Genomic DNA, 11389 nt, shown 5'->3' with positions numbered 1-11389 from the left:
CTGATTTACTAGTTGTGAAAGCCATAAGATGAAAAGTATCTGAGGTAAAATAGCATAAGAAATAAGCAATCAAAATTACCTAAAATATATTTTATTATGTATAATGAAATGTATAACCCTTCTAGAATATTTGTAGAGAGAAAGAGTTCACATTCCATATATTACATTCTATCTTACCTCTTATTATTTTCCTCCTCATTAGTGGACTCTCTCTACTCCTCTTCAAATCAGATTTATCCTTCTTGAAGAATCTCATGGTCCATTTTGTTCTAGATTATTTCCTTTCATTGTGCACTCAACATTTTAAAGATGAAAAGTCGGGGATGGCAGTTATTTTTAATGTTGAAAACATGATGATTCAGAGACCATTAGAAATTTTTTTTGTACATATAGTAAGTTATTTTAAATGTATCAATATAAATACTAAATAATCCTTTCCTCCAATTCTCTTCTCATTTTACTACATCAACCTTTAACCCACATCCAAAAAAAGAGGAAAGAATAAGCTGGGTGCAGTGGTGCACACCTGTAATACCAGAGGCTAAGGAGGCTGAAACAGAAGGTTTGCAAATTCCAAGCCAGCTTCAGCAAAAGTGTGGTGCTAAAGAATTCAGTGAGACCCTGTCTCTCAATAAAATACAAAATAAAATACAAAATAAAATACAAAATAGAGCTGGGATGTGACTCAATGTTCGAGTGCCCCTGAGTTCAAGCCACCATACCATACCCCCCAAATATATATATATATATATATATATATATATATATATATATATATATATATAAACAAAATCTTTGATTGACATCATATATAGCTTACAATAAATTAATATATTGAAACAACCATTATTTTGCTAGTGATGGGAGAAAAATCTGAAATACATTTGTGATGTTTTTATTTGCTCTAGTTAGTTATACATGGCAGTAGAATGGATTTTGATTCATTGTACACAGATGAAGCACAACTTTTCATTTCTCTAGGTGTATATGATGTAGAGTCACAGCATTCATGAAATCATACAAGTGCCTAGGGTAATGATGTTCCTGTCATTCCACTATCTTTCCTACCCCATGCCTCTGCCATTCCCCACACTCCCCTTAGCCCTATCCAAAGTTCCTCCATTCTTCCCATGTCTCCCACCCCCAATTATGGATCAGCATCCACTTATCAGTGAGAATATTTGACCTTTGGTTTTGGGGGATTGGCTTACTTCGCTGAGCATGATATTCTCCAACTCCATTCATTTACCTGCAAGTAACATAATCTTATTCATTTTTAATGCTGAGTAATATTCCATTTTGTATATATAGTTTCTTTGTCCATTCATCTATAGAAGGGTATCTAGGTTGACAAACACTAAATAATCTTAATGGAAAACAAGTTGTTAATAAAATGAGTTGCAACTATTTCACAAAATTTAAAGATGTTCTGTTTGTTTCCTAATAAAGTTTCCTGGCCTAAATAATTTGTCTATTAACATTCATATAATTCAATGAAAAATGAAATTATCAAATGCTACCTAAAAATTATAAGTGAATCTAGAGAGGAGAAATATTGCTAACTGCTCTCAAATCACAGTAAACTTCAGGAATAAGAACAACTTAACCAGGATCTTCCTGTTAATATGTATCTCCTAGAAGTATTCATACATTTGTAACAATAAATAAAATAAACATGCTAGCAAACTATTTGATAAATGAAATGGAGCATTAATTCATAATCCTTAGAACCTAAAGCCTAGGGATTCATGTGTAACTATTGAGAAAATGTATTTAATAAAAGTTTAAAGTTTATATATTATTGGTATTGTTCCATGTATAGCATTAGGATCCTTTCAATTTTAACTAATAATCTTGCAATAAACTAGGCCATAAATAGCTTCATTAATTTAAATACTAAATGAAAACCTGCTTCTTTCCACTATTCAAGAGTTATGCCCAGATATTCAAATTAGTAATTTATTATTATCATATTATATAGCTACTAAAGAATTATATACTCTTTTAATGGCATTTTAAAGTAATATTCACTTTCCTTTTATTCCTGAAACTCAAAGTTTCAAGTTCTTGATAGAGAAATTAAATCCAGGTTACTCTCATAAAAAACTCAAAAACGTATTTACAAAATCAACTATAGTGTGAATAGCTTTATTTTCTGGTGCTATTTCTTGAACTTTTTCTTAAAATCAGACAATGCTCACTCATATTCTTTAATATTTACCATCCTTCAGCTCTCCTTTGCAGTGTATTTGTGTTTGGTATTTGGTATTTCAAGAACCTACAAATAGCTGTCAGTTTCTCCCTAAATGCAGTATATGCAAACATGTTTGTCTAATAAGGATTAAACTTTTGTTAAATGTTATGCATTGATTATACAAGGATAATAAAATATAAGGGATTCTGTCCATTATATATGATCACACTGCTTTTCCTTTGCACTTCAGGTTTTCATTGCTTATAAGTAAGGTATATTAATATAACAACTCCTAATAAAGTATTACAAAATACAAATAATCACTTTGAAGACTAACTCAATTATTTTAAGAGTGAGGAAAAAAACTTTCATGTAAGGAAACATCCAGACAAAACCCATGGATTATTGGAATTCTTTGAAGTGTGAAAAAAAAATCTGGAAATTTTCTAACTGAATAGCACAGGCAGCTGTTTTGTGTCATGTATTTCAGATTATTATTTTTTATCTGAATAGTGTACAGTAGACTTTTTTTAAAGTTGAAACCATTTCAAGGATCATACCAAGTATTAAACAATATTCCAAGATTATTTTTATTGTATTCAATGTTCTATTCATAAACATGTTTCCCTAAAATGGCTTAAAACGGATAAAATTGTTTTTATTTATCAGTAACTTGTACTTAAATTGTAAATTATAATTGGTATTTATTTCTCAGCTTCCAAAAACACTTTTCAATGATCATGCTCTATAACTGTGAAGTAAATAGATGGTAAATATGATTAACCTATCCATGGTGGAATATTAGAAGTTGAAAGAAGTAAATTTGTTTTGTAAGGTCATTTAGAGAGTCAGGCAGTTCCAAAATTTTTAGAATTTCAATGATAAATTTAATAGAGACATGCAGATGAGCTTATATAAAAAGTCATTTCAGTATTTTTAGCAAACTAAAAATTATCAAATTTCATAAGATATAAATAAAATATATGAAATATTTCATAACCATTGTGTTTTTTCTTATTTTTTTTCCTCAGTAAAACAGTATCAAATTGTCAAGGAATAAAAAAATACCATGAGTTACAAATTTAGATGCTTTTTTACATGGTTCTTATATCTTGAACTGTGTTAATGAAGGCAAATTTACCAAATGTACAATGCATACATATGCACACACATCTAGCAAAATTAGCAAAATAGCATTTAATAAAATCTTCACTAACACCAATAAATAATGATTGGTTAAACTTTGAATGATGTATTTGTATGAAATTTAATTTACCTCTTTGTAGTAAATGATGAAAATTTATTTATCTTAATAATATAATCTTTAGGATAGTCTTAATTTTAATAAAAATATATAAAGTTTAAATTTACAATAATTAGTTTAAATTTTATAAGAACTCCTGTTATATTACATCATTTTAGGTTCTCATATATAGCAATTCATATTAATAACAATTGGATTTATTGAAAGCAAAGTGAAAATGCTCCTGACATTTAAAATAAGTCAGTCTCTGAATTTAATTACCTCTGGTTTATTTTTTTTTTAATTTTGATATTGTGATTTTTTTCTAGAGGTATTGTGACTAACTAGAAAGGAATCTGCAGCTATGTGGTTTGATCTTTATTGTGTAATATTTATTTTCAAATGGGAAAACAGTTTTCCCTCTGTATGCTCAGCATTCAGACATTCACTCAAACAGGAAATGCCTACAATCAATGGAATGGATGATAAAATATTAGGGAATATGTAAGCCTTTCTAATTAGCAAAGTGTTCTTCCATGCTTGTCACAGAAAATCAAATTTTGGCAGAAACGCATGCTCATCTCACATGAAAGGAATGTGACTTAAAAAAGCAAATGCAAATGGTGACCTTTAAAAGCAATCCAAACTATTCCATAAAGTGTTTTAAAATCTGAAAAATAGGCACTAGTTCAGGGGAAAAAATGTGGCACAATCAAGACTGCCTTTATTCAAAGGACTATCCTATTGATTTGTTTACAAGAGTCACTTACTTCCCTTTCCTTTATTGGTATGTTCATCAGAAAAGTAAGGTAACATTTCTAATAACATCAAGTGAAATATTTGGCCACATTTTTTCTCTTATGCATTTTTATATGTTTGAGTAGGAATATCACAAAATATAATTGCTCAGAAAGGGAGGAAAATAATATAACATTGATGAATATACAAATGTTTTCTAATTTAATGCAATAATGAGGTTAGAGCCAAAAAAGTAGAAGGATAAATGACAACACAATGTGGGGATTGGACTCATACAAGAATATGAACTACTTTAGGAAAAACTAAAACACTTAGTAACAAGGGGCATACTAAAATCTTTAATAATTGGATAAATATACAATGAACAAATTGATAATTTAAAAAAATTCTAGGGCTGGGGTTGTGGCTCAGTGGTAGAGTGCTCTCCTAGCACATGTGAGGCACTGGGTTTGATCCTCATAAAAATAAATAAATAAAGTCAGTTTAAAGAATGCTATTTAAAACAATTCTAAAGATTTTATATTTTCCAAGACAAATGACTTTTAAAATACTAAAAAATATTTGGAAAGACATAACACCCATTTTAACATAGTAATATCAAAATGAATATTCTACTTCAATCAAAAATCACTAAGAAATAACAAAGACAATAAGGAATCACAGGAGAACACAAACACAAAAGCTCTAAAATACTGCAAAAACTCAGGAAGTGGCGAATATAAAAAATTCTCATGGGTGTTGATGTCAGAAATAACTAATACAGGGGCTGGGGTTGTTGCTCAGTGGTAGAGTGCTTCCCTAGCACGTGTGTGGTACTAGGTTTGATCCTCAGTACCGCATGAACATAAATAAAATAAAGGCCCATTGACAACTGAAAAATATTTTTTAAAAAAAAAGAAATAGCTGGGGCTGGGGATGTGGCTCAAGCGGTAGCGCCCTCGCCTGGCATGCCTGCGGCCCGGGTTGGATCCTCAGCACCACATACCAACAAAGATGTTGTGTCCGCCAAGAACTAAAAAATAAATATTAAAAATTCTCTCTCTCTCTCTCTCTCTCTCTCTCTCTCTCTCTCTCTCTCTCTCCCTCTCTCTTTAAAAAAAATTTAAAAAAAGAAATAGCTAATTCAGCATATTTCTCCAAGATTAAGGGACACATGTTAGTTGTAAAATGAAAATCTCTTTTAAAGAACAATGAGAATAGATTGCATTTGTTGATGATGTGTTTTCCCAACAACATATATTTTGTTCTACAAAAAGGAAGCAGGCTTAAACACAGAAATGCTAAATTTTCAAAAACAGTCTGCCCCTCTGACAGACGGAGTTGAAAGACCATATTCTTAGATCTAACAATCTTCAATAGTTAGGCAGAAGTAGCTACTAAATTACTGTACACATACCACACACATCTTGGGTATGGAGCAAAATTACTAAAAGCACAGAAAACAACCCAAAACTCTCTATCAGGAAAACTTCTAATTAATAGTTGACACTGAAAAATTCAACTCATTCAAAGATAAGCAATGTAAAAGAAGCTATATAGGATCTATTTAAATGTATTATTTAATAAAGTATAAAAACATACACATAAGTATAATTTGTGAATAAAGTATTTGAACCTTCTAATTCAAAGTTCATTCCAGGGATTTAGCTCAGTGGTGAGTGTATGCCTAGCATGAAAAACATCTTTGATTTAATCCCTAGAAGCACAAAATATAAGCTCAATTTGTGTCCCAAATAGTGACACAGTACACATTTATATATGTATAGATAATATATATATATTATTTTTCCTATGTATGGTGTTATATAACATACTAATATAAAGGCTTTAATGTAATTTACATAAGCAATATAGTCAATTTAATACACTAACATTTATAGAACTTACATGTAAACTCTAATATATGTTTTATGTAAATTATATAATTTATTGTTTAAACTATGTTGTATATATAGTATATTATAGTCTATATAACGATATATAAAATATAATACATGAAAGATAAATAATATGTATCTAAAAATATTGAAATTTACATAAACATGTTTGCTTTTCATCATCACTATGACCAAAATGCCTAACAAGTACAACTTAGAGAAGGAAAGCTTTACAATGGCTCATAGTTTCAGAGGTCTTGGTCCATGGTCATCTGACTCTATGGAAATAACCTCATGATGGAAAGATATGACAGAGAAAAGCTTCTCAGCTCATAGGAGCCAGGAGGAAGATAGAGAGAAAAGGGCCAGTTAGAAGATATAATCAAGCCACATCCCATATCCCATCTGCATACAGTTACCACCCAATAGTCCATTCATAGTATTAATCCATCAAGTGGATTAATTCCAGATGAGGTTACAGTTTTGTAATCCAAGAGGTTACCGCTCTTGTTATCCTATCTTTTCAACAATGAACACTTCTGCATTGTGTTTGCACATGAACATTTAGGGGGAGATTCCTAGATCAAAGCCATGACAATAATAAAGAAAAGCTCCTTGTGCCATCATATAAATAACAGCCAAGTAACACATAATGACTTTTCAAAAAAAAAATCATACCTCACATAACAAATCACACACTAGTTGCTCACCATTCAGAAGGGAAAAAACTTTAAAATGATTAAGGAAAATGTTTCACCTTAGAACTTTTTATACAAAATTTCATTCAAATAAAAAAATTAGAAAAAGATATTAAAATAACAATCATAATTAAATCAAAGTGTGAAACCAAACTTTTTTTTTTTAGTTATAGGTAGACACAATCTTTATTTTATTTTTATGTGGTGCTGAGGATGGAACTCAGTGCCTGAGTCATGCTGAGAGAGTGCACTTCCTCTGAGCCACAATCCCAGCCCCAAACCAAACTTTTTAATGAAGTTAAAAATTACAGGCCTGGGCTGAGGAAAGAATTGGGAGTTACTGTTAATGGGTACAAGGATGCTTATTTGTGTAATAAAATTATTCTAAAATTGATTGTGGAATTGGTTGCATAACTTGTTGAATTTACTAAACACCATTGAATCATACATATTAAAGGATAAATTTTATGGTATAAAATTATTTCTCATTAAAACAATAATATAAATTTAATATTCCATCTCTGCCACAAATATTAATATTGTTGTAATTTACATTTATTTAGTATTTTCTAATTTCCAGAGGAATATGGTTTTCACATGGATATTTTGTAAATCACTATATTTAATATAAAATACTTATGAATTAAATATTATGTTGATTTTGTTATTGTATTCTTTGTGGTTCGATAATATATTTTATATCACTTGCATTATTTTAAAGTCTTAAGGGTTGTTGTATAACACCAAAGATGATTTCTCTCTCTTGAAGAACATTCTACTTGCAGTTAAAAAATATTGCACTGATGTTTCTTGGAATAATTTATAAATATCAAATAGGACAAGTTGATTTATAATGTTCTTAAGATTTTCTAGATCCTTGATGATTATATATTCCCTGTTTTTATGCATTATGAATAGTGTAGTTTTCTCTAGCAAGAATATGTAATCAATAATCAGAAAATTTCACTTTCAGTCTTATAAGTTTAATTTTATGATTCATGAAGTAGTATTGTTATGGTCATACACATTAATTATGTTACAGGTAAATTAATAATGAAAGGCTGGAATACCATGTGAACACTTATCAAGACAGATAGGGAGTTACTATACCAATATCAGACCAAGAAGTTAAGGGAATCTCACAGAGGGAGGGAAGGAAAGAGAGATATTACACAATAATAAAATATTTAATTCATTAAAAAGACTTTCTTAACCATATATCTGCCAAACACCAGAATGTTAATAAAACATTAGCTCTGGGGCTGGGGTTGTAGCTCAGTGGTAGAGTGCTTGCCTAGCACATGTGAGGCACTGGATTCAATCCTCAGCACCATGTAAAAATAAATAAAATATTGTGTCCATCTACAACTGAAAAAATAGCACTGGCATTACTGAAACAACTATATGAATGCTCAGTTATATTTTTTATTATGATAATTAAAAGTATTTATTTGGTCCATGACCCTGGCTCTGAACATAAGCCTTCAAAAACACTTGAATGAAATTTCCTAAGTGATAAGAGCAGGCATCTTGTTATTTATAACCAGCCTCTTTCAAATATTAGTGAGACCTTGACAGTTTGAGGATGTAACTGTTTTCCAGAGGAACCAACTAATTTATTAGAGGGTTAGAACTTGCTGGACTAACCTGGACCTCTAGGGAGGGGAGAAGGTTAAGGTCAGGAAACTGAGTTCGAGCATCAATGGCCAGTGATTTAATCAACCATGGCTATGTAGTAAGACTTCCACAATAACTCCTAAATGGGGGGGGGGGTCAGAGAAGTTCCAAGTTTGTGAAAACTCAGATGTTGAGAGAGTTGTGTGTGTACAGAAGGTATGAAAGCTCTTCATACCTGCCCCCTTCTCTCATACCTTGTAATATGGGTCTGCACCATTTGGCTGTTCCTGAGTAGTATATATGATATAAGTCAACAACATAAGTGAAGAGCCTTTCTGGGTTCTGTGAAACATCTAGCAAATAAGTAAACTAGAAGATAGTTCTTGGGAACCCACACTTTGTAGCAGGTTTGTCAGACTTATAGTGGTAACCTTGGAGTTGCAAGCAACATCTGAAATAGAGGGTAGTTTTTTTGGGAATGACCCTTTAATCTGTGGGATATGAAACTAAATCCAAATAGTGTCAGAATTGGCTTGAATTATGAAGCATGCAGCTAGTATCTGCAAAGAATCAGACAATTGGTGTGGGGAAAAAAACTTACATATGGTAGAAGAGGTGTTGTTAATAAAAACAGCCCAGTTTGTTATTTAAAAAGTGTTATTTTCTAGAATGGCTCTAGATCCTGGAAATATGTGGCTTCAAAAGAGGAAGGATGGTAAGTCACCAAAAGAAGATTTCTGAATGGCCACATGGTATAAAGTAGTAGCTGTGCTCTGATCTACTATTAAGAGTAGAAGTTATCAGTGAAATTTAGAAATGGATATAATTCCTAAGGAATTGGTTCTTTAGATGCATAACAATGCCAAAGCCAATAAGAAACAGTAAAAATACACACTCTCTTGGTTATTGTTATATGTAATAGGTTAATTAAATTAAAAGAGAATCCTGGGTTAAAAGTTGATGCTGAACCAGGCTTACTCTTAAACTTTGCCCACTAACCCCATTGCTATCCCAAAATGGAAGAATTAGGCTGAGACAACATGGAATTCCTTTAAGACCTGGTCACCAAGAAAGTAGCAAACACTGGGAGGGTAAAACCCCAAACTGCTGACACCATGGATATAAAGGAATTATCTTATTTTTGTCAATCAGCTTCTTCAACATTTACTAAAATGAATTGTGAGAATGACTAATTTAGGGACAGTGGTTTTTTTTAAATGTACAAGAGTGAAAGATTATGTTTGGGTTGATACAGGATTGTCAGCTTACTGTGAAGCAAAAACGGATGGCTATATATGATCCAAACACAGAGCATGGTATTCCTTAAGGAAGTCAGCCTGATGGGAAAGATAAAAAACCTCTGTAAGGTTGTCCATCCTGACAAAGAGGACTGCCTGACTCCTACAAATGCCATGTGGAACACTTCCAATGGAGCAGATATAGTTCATATTCTAATCACATGAGAGTGGCTTTATAATATTTGGGATATTTTCTCACTGAAAAGTGGCATGGCACAACTCATGATCAGTGCTGTCATTAAGAGTCTCCTTTTGAAAGGACATACCATGTAACTTTATTTCTGCAAAATGGAACAAAGTTCCAGGAAACTTCCTCAAATTTCATGCCTCAGCTTCCCATCATAGGTCCTACACATGATAATAAAAGATTTAATTAATTAACAAATGAATAGAGAAAGGCAAAGGAGAGAGTAAACACACTCATAACAGGGATTTGAAAATTTTTAAGTGGTTATTAGGAATAGAAAGTGAATCTAACAAACATAAATAAAGGATAAAGGTAAAACAAACACTGAAAATCATTAGATGATAATTAAGAAATGGAATAAAAATAAATATTATGGGCTTGAAAGATGGTCTTACTTGTACAACAGATTGAGAAAGCTTCAATTTTGACTTCCTTCAAGTAAAGAAGATATGAGGTCATTTCTTCACTAAACCTCTTCTAATTATGGAAGGTATGAGAATACATTATAACTCTTAGTAAGAGACGAGAATAATTTTGATTTCACAACTTGAATATACATTATAATAAAGAAATACTAATATCTTTCATTAAGACAAAAGAAAAAGTCAGATTCAAAACAAAATATTAGCAAAGTGAATGGAGCTTGCACATAAAGTAATATAACATGATATTATAGAATTCATTTTGGATATGCAAAAAGAGTTTAACAACCAACAATCAGTGTAATTCAACAGAGTAGAAGAAAATTGGGAAATCATATGATCCTTAACAACAACAACAAAAAATGCCATTTGAAAAATCACAACACAGGACCCACAGACACCAGCCTCTGCAGGGTCCTGCGGAGAGTACGCCTGGACCACCCCTTTCCCAGTGGGGAAGACACTCGCCAGAGCCTAGCCTCTGGTGCAGGACTGCCCCTTCTGACCAGTGGACTACCCCAGAGCTGAGATGTAGCCCAGACCATCCACATCAGCCCATGTGAGATCCAGGCTCTCAGTAGGCCCAGTTCACCCTTCCCCCCAAACACCATGAGAGCCTAGCCTTTGGCATAGGACCACCTCTTTTGATCAGCAGACTACCACTAGAGGTCAAGCCCAGCAACCCAGATTCACCCACTCCAACTTATGCAGGATCCAGATCCAGGATGCAGTAGCATTCATTGAGGGACACCAGAACGGTCTGGAATCCTAACATCAAACTGAGGTACACACAATCTGCATGAGTACTACAAAAATACAGGGAAGAAACTGTAATATTTCAGATCCACAATGCAAGAAATGAAGACATACAGAAAATACGAAAAAAAAAAATAGGAGGAAAATGCACCAAAGAAGCCAGGACACTATAATAAGAGAACCTATAGACAGCAAAGTTGATGAAATGTCAGAGAAGAAGTACAGAAGGTTCATAATTAAAATGACCTGTGAATTAAAGAATGACCTAAATGAGCACATACAACCAAAAATTGATCACTCCAACAATGATCACTCCAACAATGTCTTATACAGCAAAT

Source organism: Urocitellus parryii, chromosome X, assembly GCF_045843805.1.
Source record: "Urocitellus parryii isolate mUroPar1 chromosome X, mUroPar1.hap1, whole genome shotgun sequence".
Lineage (NCBI taxonomy): Eukaryota > Metazoa > Chordata > Mammalia > Rodentia > Sciuridae > Urocitellus > Urocitellus parryii.
Note: the sequence above shows the minus strand (reverse complement) of the source record.